This window comes from Notamacropus eugenii, chromosome 5 (assembly GCF_028372415.1).
Source record: "Notamacropus eugenii isolate mMacEug1 chromosome 5, mMacEug1.pri_v2, whole genome shotgun sequence".
Lineage (NCBI taxonomy): Eukaryota > Metazoa > Chordata > Mammalia > Diprotodontia > Macropodidae > Notamacropus > Notamacropus eugenii.
The window spans coordinates 244,534,058-244,546,450 of record NC_092876.1 but is presented as its reverse complement, the minus strand read 5'-3'; the positions used below and the strand labels follow the sequence as shown (position 1 = coordinate 244,546,450).

Genomic DNA, 12,393 nt, shown 5'->3' with positions numbered 1-12,393 from the left:
TGCACACTTTTTTTGGTTTGCTTTCCTGCTTAAGTGATACTAGAGCCTAAGGATAAATTTGTCATATCAACTGAATACACATCAAATTACATAGAAAAGACTGTATGCAAATCTTTTGTCACTTAAATTGGTTGCTTTTAGAGTTAGATCAAGGAACAGGCTGCCAAAGGCAGGTGCAAAGAACTTGAGGTTAGAACCTATGTATAAAAAAGGTGTTTTAATTAATTTAAGTGAATGAGAAATACAGCCATGTGGTTCCTGGCTCTTTAATGGTATTAGCAAGAACTCCAAGTCAAAGACACCTGGAAAATGAGCTCTCCTTGCAACTTATAGAATTCATTTTTTTTGTTGAAAGTTGAAAACCTTAAGTCCTGTGTTCATATTGGTTTGGTATATCCATTTCCCCATGTAAACACAAATTTCCAAAGAATTTGCTCAGAACCAAGTATGAAATTAAACACAAGGTGGACTTGTTCATCTGTGGAGGAGTGGGGAGTATCAAAAGACTCTTTGGAATGTCTCAATAAAGAATAAGTAAATTTTCTCTCTCTTCACTGGGGAAAACAGCTCTGATCCCCACTTTACCCCATTCATGTAGATGAACTCCAATGGAAGATCTGAGAAAGCAGTAGAAGTGGCTAACGTATCACTTAGAGTTATTGCAAAAAAACACAAAACAATAACTGGAACACCTTTATTGATATACGTGCACACACACACACACACATACACACACACACACACACTCACACACACACACGTTACTATTGTTTACCAGAAGAATTTTCTTTATATCTTCTATTTCTCTACAAAGTATGCCACTTAATGATGCAAACCATTCTATAATTTCTGGAAACATTGGAGGGTTCTTGCAGACTATTTTCCTTTAATTGATGGCTTCTCTGTAAGCCAGAAGACAATGGGCGAGACATTATGCCATTACAGTTTCAACAATTGACCACCAAACTACACTGATACAGATTGTAAAATGGATTGGAGTTGACATATTGAAAAGAATGATACAATTTTGCAAAAGCCAACTCTTGTGGTTATGCCATGAGGAACTGTCCATTTCAGTGATACCTTAAAACAGTAAATTTCTGTTACTATAACTTTGTTGCTATACTTAGGTGCAAGATTATGAAAATACAAATGAGTGCATTTGACGGCTATGTTTACATTGATGGTCTTGTATTACTGGACTGGTGAGTGAGAGGATTTAGCTCTAATGAGGAGACTTACTAAGACAAGGCTTAGAATCTGCAAAATATTTCTTAAAAAGAAATCAAACTATGATCGCAGCATCTACATCTGGAAAAGACCTAAGAGATTAGCTAGGCCTCTCTCCCCACATTTTACAAATAAAGAAACGGAGGCTCTGGTGAATTAAGTAACTTTACTAAGTTTACATAGGCAGTGCGCAGTAGAGATGAGTTTAAAAAAGGTTTCTCTGGTGCTAAATCTAGTATCCTTTCCACTGTATCTCTCCACAAAATAGCGAGAGAGTTTGAGTGAGAAAATAAAGTTTTTAACTGGCCAAGTAAACTCAACCTCACATATATTTATTGAGCACTTGCTATGTATCCAGATATACTGTGTTTATTTACATTAAAATCAGCAATAATGGTAGCTAAACAGTCAGTCAGGGTCAGGAAACAGTATTTCTTCCTTGTCAAATGGGGTACTGGCCATAAGACAACTCAAAGACTACAGTTTATTCATGCTGTCCAGGAAGCTGTATTCTTTTTTAGAAAAAAGAATTAGCAGGAGCTGATGAGCACTTGCCAGGTGGCTAGCAACTCCTGAAGTTGTAGTTTCTAAGAAAATAATAGACAAAGGAGCAGCTAGGTAGTATAATGGACAAAGCATTCTCTTTGGAATCAGGGGAATCTGAGTTCAAATCCAGCCTCAGAAACTTACTGGTTATGTGACCCTGGACAAGTCACTTAACCTTCATTGTCTAAAAAATGCAAAAAAAATAATAGACCAGTACTTGATAGCTCGAAAATATTCTTTCCTCTTTTTACATATAAAAAGCCCTTGCATTCACAGAGATAGGGATTCAGATCCATTTGTGAATTTCCATAATAAAGATGTAGAATGAAAAAGGATAGAGACAGCTATTCACATGGAAGAATTTTTTCCCTTTTACCTCTTTTCTTTTTCCTACTAAAGACCTTACTTTTAATCAAAACTTCTTATCACCAGTACTAATCTTAGCTAGGTATTGATCTGGATAATATAAATGGCACTGAAGTATGAGTTTAACTAGGGTGAGGCAACAGGCACTTTGTCCCAGAAAGGTGGATTTTATAAGTGCTGACAATACTTACAGTCCTTCAGCATCTTAGAAAGAACAGCATTTAGCACCTAATTAACAGCTATGATTAGCTAAAATAGGAATTTATCAGATGCTTATTCTTATTCATCCTTCTCCTCTTCTGGCCTATACTCTAAGAAAGTTCCTCTCTGGTCCACCTCTTCCCCCAACCCCAGCTCGTGGCATCCAGACACATTTCATGACGCTTGTTCCAGTTGTATTTTTATTTTTCTGTACTTGCTCTAGGCCCCAAAATTGCTTCGAACAATTCTGGGGGATAACAAAATAGGCTTGAATCTCTCAGGGGGGTAGTCATATGCATTGAGAGGAATTTCAGGCAGACAATCACAGCTTTGAAGAGGGCAGCTAATGATGCTTCTTACCTACTTTAGGCAGCTGCTCCTTACCTCCAATCTATCTTGTCAAGGGATCAAATAAGCAGAAACAAAATTTTTTAGTAGAAAGCAATTAGTCATTTCCCATGCTTCTCCCACCCCCATTATTATTCAAGGCAGCTGGTGGCACAGTGAATAGATTTCTGCACCTGGAGTTAGGAATACCTGTGATCAAATCCTGCCTGAGACACTTCTTAACTGTGTAACTCCGAGTAAGTCTCTTACCCTCTTTTTCCCTCAGTTTCCTCAACTATACAATGGGGGTCATAATAGAATCTTCCTTCTGACATTGTTGTGAGGATAAAGATAATATTTATAAAACTACTTAGCATAGTGCCTGGTACACAGTAAGCCCTATATAAATGCTTTCCCTCTTTATCCCTTCCCTAGTGCTGTCATTTTTTTAAAAAACAGAATATTCTCCATTATTTTGCATAGGTTAGTGTAGTGAATATTTAAAATGGAGAATGGGGAATCTGAAAATGCAAAATTCTTGTGCATTTCAATATTGAAATCTACAATTATGTTCAATAAAAATGTAATATCTATCATTTCCCTAGAAAATATAATAAAATATCAATTAAAATAGAAGTGAAAAGGTTTTGCTGGCAAAAATGCTGAATGTGGAAAAATATGAATATTATTTCCTATTGTGATTACTATTTATAGTTCAAGAATTTATTATTTCATTGGTGTGAGCATTCCTTCCACTGATAAAATATTAACTCCTCCATATATGGGCAGATGGTATCTTTGAGTTGCTATGTCTGAAAAAAACATTGTTTTACCATTTGATGGCCAACTTCCATGAATTTAGCTAAGGACGCTGGTCCATGGATAATGCAGAGTTAGTCATTGGGTCCATTCCTGAAGTCTTCCTCTCTTGGTAGACCAAGTTTTAGTAAAGTGTGCATCAAATCAGTGTCACTTTTAAGAAACCAGGGAAACTGAGAAGAACCTTAGTGCATTACTTATTCCAGATGATGATCACAAGCTACTAGAATATAAGATTTTCAAGGAACCTCAGGGATTATCCAGCCCAATCCCCACTTTAGCAGGAATCTGCTCTAAAAAATCACAGCCAAGTAGTCATCTGGCCTTAGCTTAAAGACTTCTAGTAGGGATTATTCATCAGCCACATATACCCTCCTAGGCCATCACCAATCATCTCGATTTTTGTCTGCCATTGGACTTTGATGACTCTGGAGGCAAGAGCGAGGTTAATGACTTTGTACAACTTTTTCTCCCTTAAATCAAATTCCATGGCAAGTCAAGATATCATCCCATGATGACATTGATTCTGCTTGAGTAGGAAGGACAAAAACAACATTCCTTCAGCAGTTCATTCTAGTTCTAGATAACTAATTATTTGGAAGTTTTTTAAAAAAAATTCCATTGTCTAAATCTTCCCTTTAAAAGAACAAAACCAAAAAAACTTATACTTCCTCTTTCTAGAAGTAAAATTCCACTTCCACACACTAATAATCATAGCAACTGAAAGTCACATAGTACTTTAAGGTCCCAAAGACTTTACATATATTATCTCATTTAATCATCACAACAACCCTCATTTTGTTTACAACCACTGAAAAAATTTGTTTTCCTTCACTAATTTGTTACAAGAAATTTAATCTTTCCTTGTCTTTTCTTCTTTTTCTTTTCCTCCCCTCCCCTTCCCTATCCTTTTGTCTTCTCCTTCCCTGGGTGTAGAGGTAGAGAAGGACAGAAAATAGATTTCTATTATTATTATTTAAGGAGAGACGAGGAGAGTGCTATGGATATGAACTACTGAGTTGTCTTTCAGATGAGGTCACCGTAGTATTAATTTTACTTAGCTTCTTTGTTAAAATAGCCCTCTGCAAAGTGGGAATCATCTATAAATGTGTTTAATGTAAAAACGAAACACATCACTAATACTTAAAAAAAGAGTTTAAAGCCATATTTGAGCTCAGTTCTTCGTGATTCTAAGTCAGTCTGCTTGATCCTAACTGAAACATTGACTCTACATGTTAGTTCTTTTGGAATACTTAATGACTACTACCTGACTACCATGTACTCCTTAAACTTCTCATCTGTAGGATAAACAACCCAAGTTCCTTTGTCTAATTATATAGCATGATCTCAAAACTTTTCCTCTTGATGAGACATTCTTGACCCAACATCCTTGAATTAAAAAAATGATAACTATTTCAATATAGTTGTTTTCTTTTGTAATCCTACGTATCTTATTTAATGTATTTAAAAATATTATTCTGCGAAGAGTTCCTAGGTTTCATCAGACTGCAAAAGGGGTCCATAACAAAAATGGTTAAGAGTTACTAGAGATACTGTTTAGGTGATCTGTTTCCTTTGTAAACTATCATACTCAGAATTTTCAGTCAGTCAACAAATATTTAGCAAGCACTTACTTTGTGCCAGGAACTGTGTCCACAGCACCTTCTTATATTCTAACAGCAAAGGGAGGAAAAGGGGAAGCATTTTATAAGGCATTTACTATGTACCAAGAATTTTTGGAATCTGACTCTACTGGAAGTGTCAAGCATGAGCTTGCCCACAGCCCATGACACTTCCTAGTGCAACTGCAATCAGATTAAAATGAAATAGGAGAATATTTAGCAAAATAAATAAAAAATTCAATAAAATATAGATAATATCAATAAGTGGTTTTCTAAGTCAATATGTGGCTCATAGGGATCTTTATGCACAGGTTAGTGGTCCCCAATTCTATTTGAGTCTGACACCATTTCTGTAATCAATGAACTTTGTCCATCTGGGAATTGAACAGGCATGCTATCCATGCTATTATTAGTCATTCATAAAAACTGTTAAACAATATAGTGCTAAGGACAGATTTTTGCACTGCTCCCTCCTGCCAGCTATCTATAAATGGTTATTGGTACTCTTTGGGTCTAGTCTTTCAAATAGTTCTGAATACATACATACTAAATGAGCTAAGGTTTAGTATACATCTCTACAACTTGTCACTGGAATAACATGTGAGAGTTTTTAAAAATTTTTGCTGACATTTAACTAAATTATGTTTTCAGCATAGACTCCAATTTTTATTCTGACTCTTTTTTATGAGGCATCCTAACTCAAGTATTCTACCCCTGCAGACTCCCTTTCAGGATGTATTTCTAGGATTTTTGAGCTTTCAGAAATATCCCACTTCTGTCTGGTCATCTAGTGTCCTTCAAGTCAGTATAGTATAATGGATAGGGCAATGAACTTGGAGTCAGAAAAACCTGTGTTCAAAAAGTACCTTAGACACAATATCTGTGTGCTGCTGGGCAAATCACTTGAGTATTTTGTGCCCCAGACCTTGTCTGTAAAATAAAGTGTAGGATTCAGACATTTCTAACCTATGATCCTAAGTCACCCCATAAGAGTCCTGTCAAGTTTGTAATATCAAGTCTCTAAAGCGCAAAAACCGTATTTCATTCTTATACCATCCATAGTGCCTTACATAAAGTAGGTGCTCAATAATATTTATTAAAAGGATGAAAAAGTGGGTCATAGACTCATCCTCAGGGCATGAGAGCTATCTTTCCCTGCTCTGCCAAATTCCTTTATTCCATGAATGTGTCATCACTTCTGATCAAATCTCATGAGGATACTCATTAAAGATGCCCATAAATCATCAGGTATTCAGTGAACAGGGTGAAGAATGTTATGCAAGAAATACAGAAAGGGGTAAACTTCAGGGAAAATCATGAAATAGGTCATTTGTCTCTGGTGGATCTCCTGGAAACCTACCCAAGGCTTCCATTCTCTTTTGTCCTCTTCTCCTGGTACAGCGTCTTCATAATGTACCCTGTCACATTCTTTGAAATTTACCTGTCTGGTATCATCTTTAAAAAGAATAAGGATAGAGGGTGAACCCAAGATGATAAATGTACATTTTAGCAGTAATTTTCTGGACATAATTTCCTCATTATCTAAATCATTAGAAGTTCTAATGGTAGGAATTTTTGGCCTAATAGAAAAGGAGGAAAGAACCACAGTAGGACAATAGGAGAGACATTATGGGACAGTTGGGATCATTGGATCCCCTCAAATTGCACCAAGTTGGAAGCTGTCTACTCCATGATAAGGTAAACTATGCATACATTAATGAAAATTCAATTAATCAAAATAGCCAGCAAACACACCCACATATACATATATAGTAAATGTATACATATCCATAAATGTGCATATACACATATACACACACACACGCACACAGAACATGGTGTAGTGAATGTGTGACCCTGAGAAAGTCATTTAACCTCTCATGACTCTAGACAATTAAAGACTTTAAGTTGCAGAGAAGGTGCCTACCTGCATTGGTATAGGAAGTTCCCCACTGGTACCTCCTTGCACCAATGAAATGACAAGTCTATTAACTATCCTCTTTTTGGAGCACTGGTATGAGTGCGTGTATGTGTGTGTGTGTGTGTGTGTGTGTGTGTGTGTGTGTGTGTGTGTGTGTGTGTGTGTGTGTGTGTATACATGGTTAGGGAGTGCTATACTTATAAGATATAATCACTTTTCCTCAAGGAGTTTGTAATCTATTTGGTATTATAAAAGAAACACACAGAAAATAATTAAAGAGTAGTAAAAAGTTTATAATCAGGTAAAAAAATGCTGTGTCAGAGGCACTAAGTATTTAGCTTCTATGTCTAGGTGCCAGAGGCACAAAAGGCTCAAGTTACTGTTTGTGTGTGTTTTGTTTTTTTTTTTAATATTCTCCTTTATGCGGTTCAACCAGGCCATGCAGAAATCAGAGGAAATTCTCTAAACCAGTGATTCTTAACAATTTTTTTTGTTCCATAATCCTCTTTGGCAGTCTGGTGAAGTCTCTAGACCCCTTCTAAGAACAATGCTTTTAAATGTTTAAAATCAAATACATATAATTGCAAAGGAAACCAATTATACTGAAATACAGTTATTAAAATATTTTTTCAACAAAAGAAATCAGTTCATAGACCCCAGGTTAAGTATTCCCCTAGTATAGACTGTATACCTCAATGAATGGGCACCAGTTTCCCCCAAGGATCCCAACAGATGTAGCTCAGCACTCTTACAGAAGCTGAGGGCTATACTTAGAAAACACCCCCAGATATGAACACAAGCATCTCCCAGAATCATATTGCTAGTCTCAGTCCAACAGAGATACTCTGGTTTCACATTTCCTGACTGCTTGATTCACAGAGATTTGGTTGAGGAGTAAAAGTCATCCCTTCAACAGACATGCAGATGTGTGACAGATTGCTTACAGGTGATAAAAGCCACACCTACCACAGAAGTACAAACAGCACAGGTGGTTGCCATGGCAGCCAAAAAAAAAAAAGAAAAAATCAGCAGGATTGTAGAAGTCAGTACAATCCACTCCCACATAGCAAAGACAAATGCAAAGATAGTTGTTAAGTAGTGGCGATAGCAAGAACATGTGGAAATGCAGAAAAGAAGGAAGAACTAAAACTTCATAGATGGGGCCAGCCCTCTCATGCAAGAGTCCTCTCTTCTGTGAATGTGGGAAAATAAACTGTTACAGGCTAGCAACCTCAATGTTGTGATGTTAGTGAATCAATCTAGATGTCAGATTAAACTCACGTCTTAGTATCATTCCTAGGATGAGACATTGTTGTAGAGAATTTGAGATGATCTCTTAATGAAAAAGAACTGTGGCAATTTCCTCTGTTACTTTCCTGTAGTTAAAATGGCATTTGATAGAGATGAAGGTCAAGTGTGATACTTGAGTTCAAGCTGCAGAAGTACAATATGAGGGAGGAATATTAGCAAGCCACTGACCTAAAAAAATATCTGGACGTTACCTGAAACCAAAAACATTACAAAAAGACAAGTAAAGTCAAAAACTATTTAAAAATGATTAACAATCATTAGCTAAATTGATAAAAGAAAAAGAAAATCAAATGACTTAAATAAAAAATGAAAAAGAGGAAGTCACTTGAGAGAAAATAAAAGGAATAACTAGAACCTACTACATACAAGTATATGTTAGCAAAAGGAAGAACTTAAATGAAATAGGTGATTATTGAGAAAAATGAAAAATACTCAAATTAAAAAACATAATTGTTATCTGAAACATCTCAATTCAGAAGGAATTATGACCTACCAAAGGAAAAAAAAAGCAAGTTCATATGTATTTATAAATGAATTATGTAAATTTTCAAACATATAAAACTGTTGAATAATTAAGAAAAAAGTATTTTTATAGGCGGTTTTGGTCTTGATACTCAAACTAGGGAGAGATAAGTCAGAGAAAGATAATACCAATCTCATTAACGGATATTGATAGAGACTTTAAAAATAAAATCTTAGCAAAGAGACTACATATATATTCACCATGACCAAGTTAAACATTTATACTGAGTATGTGGAGATAGCACAGTACTTGGAAATGAGAAAGCTAAACATACAGAGAAGGAAAACATGTTGACATTAATAACCCCTGCCCACCCAAAAAAAATTCCTGACAAAAGGTAGTACTTATGACTTCTGATTAAGATGGTAATGTGAAAAAATATAGAGAAACTGAGATCTGCCATATAGACCCCAGCAAATATCTGAAAATGACCTCAGAAAGATCAGTGATTTTTTTCCTTTTTGTATTTATAGTTTATTGATTACAAAAGAACATTTGAACAAAATACAGCTTCTAAGATATTCTTTCAATAACAGATCTCCCATGTATACAATAGAAATTCAGCCAATGGTACACTTCTTCCATTGGCAACTGTGCATATCATCGTAAGGTATCTATTTTCAACCATGAAAATAATTAAAACTAAGTATCAAAACACAATGACCTTAAAATGAGTCCAGATCTCTGTATCACAAAACCTTGGCCCACGTTAAAAAACAAACAAACAAACAAAAAAACAATCCCGCAATAAAGTCTATTCAATCACACTGCTCTCACTAAAAATATTACTGATAATTTTGGTAAGAGAAATAAAATAAATTTTAAAAATATTGTTTAATCTTTGTCTCACTCTTTTAAAAATTGCTATTTTTTTGCATGTTTTATTATGTACCTAATACATTGCTATGGTAGTATATGGATTTAATTTATAAATGAGTAAATATATTCTGTCAATAATTACTGGAACTTTTTTTTCCTGATGGGGTAAACAATAAAAAAAAAATGTAGACTGCTTTACTAAAGTATAACTGTCAGTTGAAGCTATAGTCTGTTACCTGATGATAGTCAACTAGCTGAGCATAGCTCTTTAGGTTCAATATATTTTGTAGGAAACAGCATGATGTAGCAGAAAGAACAGTAGTTTTTCAGTCAGAGGACCTAGGCTCAAATTCCAGTTTTGCCAGTAAGTATAGCTAGTATCACTAAATAATTATATTCATTCATTATTCCCATACAAATTTTTCTTTTGGTTGAAATTCAGTTAGTAAATTTCCATTTTCTCCTGATGTCAATTGGCTATTCTTTCAAACTAATTAGAAGGTGTTGCATTTTTATATTTTTAACAATTGTGCTCATATCCTCCTGAAACTCTTATTTGAAAGATATTTAAACAGATTAGAAAAATTCTACTGATAACATTTTTAGATGTGAAGATATGAGAGTTTTTATAGGAGACATAAATTCTTTGGCAATGAAAGGTTAGCTTTTAAATGTCTCCTTAATCATGATAGTTGTATACTACTTAACAAGGCACAATCAACAATTTACAATTGTTTCATCTTTAAAGACAGTAGAGAAAAACCTACAGTTCAAATTATCTTGATTATTCCAAAATGTTTTGGTTAACTTTTGTGATCATTAATTTCCCTCATCATATGATGGATGAGGAACTTGTACATAGTGTGGCAAGAGTCCTCTCTGTCATTTTCCTCTTGTTTGCTTTTGCTGACATTATTAGTAATGTCTTTAGTGTGTGAGTTTTTGCAGTAACATTTTCAAGCCACTTGTATGTTTTATAATATTTAGTCTAGTTAACAGTTAATGTAATCTATAAAACCACTTAACCAGGCAAGTAAAATTGTAATACGTCATTATTCATGTTAAAGTGAATAAAAATGAAACTTCTCTGTCACCTCTCCCTCTTCTTTCAGGATATGTGACATGTAACCATCTGACGTACCGATGGAGTGAGAATAACAATTTCAACTTGTATATTGCTTATCAATAAAATTTAAATTTTTAAAATAATATAAATATGAATAAAATGTCTAGAAGTTTCTTCAGATGTCTCATTATATCATCTTGTTCACACCCTGGGGTACAGGTACCACACTTTAGAGCCTAGTGGCCTTGAAGGATTTGTATTAGACTTGTCTATGGGCTATATTCACTTTTTTTTCTTTATACTTAGGTATCAGTACCTGTACTTTGTCAAAACTCTTTTGATGCATGATTATCTGCAGCCAAGCATGCATAATCTTTGGCCACTTCTGCTGTAGCCTAGAAAATAAGTTCTCTGGTATATTGGTGTATCTATATGAGTTTGTGTGTAGTTCCACTCTTTTTTTATCTCTTTTCTCCTGAATTTCTAATTCAAAAGATCTCTGGCCTTTCATCAGGAATTTTAAGTTTGTTCCATCAAAGGCCAATTTCTCTCCTTGTAGGATTATGCTCAGTTATGTCTGATAGGTTATTCTTGGTTATGAGCTTCTATATTTTGCCTTTTGAAAGACTGATTGTATGGTTTCCTTTCCTTTGTTGTGGTAGCTGCTAACTCTCACGGGGTCCTGATTGTGGCTCCTTGACATTTGAACAATTTCTTTGTGGCTGCTTGCAGTATTTTTTCTTTGACTTGGAAATTCTGGATTCTGGTTATGTTACTGAGAATTTTCATTTTTGGTTTTCTTTTAGGAGGTTACTTGTGGATTCTTTCAGTTTTCATTTTGTCATCTTGTTCTCAGAGATTTGTGAAATTTTCATTTATGATTTCTTGAAATAGTGTATCTATATTTTTATATTTTTCAGACAATCTGATTATTATTAGGTTATTCCTCCTTGAGCTAATTTCCAAATCATTTGCTTTTGATAGAGTATGGCTTGTATTTTGTCTTATTTATTCAATCTTTTGATTTTGTTTTAACTTTTTGTCTCATGGAATAGTTGTTTTCTTTTGGAGTTCAATTTTGGAGTTCAATTCTTGAGTTAAGTTTGGCACCTTATGTTCTAAGGTATTATTCTTTCGCCACATTTTTCTTCCTAGATATTCCATTAGATCTCATGTTTCATTTCTTCCAGAAATTCTTGTGACAAGGACATTATGTTTTCTGAAGTTGTATTTGGACTTAGTGTGGTGTTACTTTCTTCTTCTGGGTTTACCCCTTGGACTTCTTTCAGGCCAAGACATTTCTTTTTGTGTTTCTGATTTTCTTCTCTTGACTCACATCTCCAACCTCTGTTTCTGAATTGCTTTTTGTTTGAATCAAAGTTCATTCCTGAACTCCCTCATGATGTGGATAGGCTGTGCTTGATCCTAAGTTTTGTGGTTCAGGATAGCCACATGTTCTGTAGGAATTGTCTGGCTTATTTGTGTGTTATTGTTTGGGCCTGGATAGCCTAGATGCTAAATTTGTCACAGACTTCCCTGATGGTGGTCTGGCCTTGTCTCATGCTGTGCTTGGGGACCCCATGTCACATAGATTTAGCCACTTCTTATACAAAGGCTTGGGTCAATGTGTTATCCTATGCTG

At 34.9% G+C, this 12,393-nt stretch overlaps 1 long non-coding RNA gene across 1 annotated transcript in view; it reads left to right on the top strand.

The window, feature by feature from the left end:
• Positions 1-10,882, top strand: part of LOC140509117 (uncharacterized) — a 62,906-nt gene extending 52,024 nt beyond the window's left edge. Inside the window, exon 3 of the long non-coding RNA XR_011968581.1 lies at positions 10,798-10,882. This is a non-coding gene — a long non-coding RNA (uncharacterized lncRNA). The remainder of the gene's footprint in view (positions 1-10,797) is intronic.
• The last annotated feature ends 1,511 nt before the right edge of the window (positions 10,883-12,393 follow it).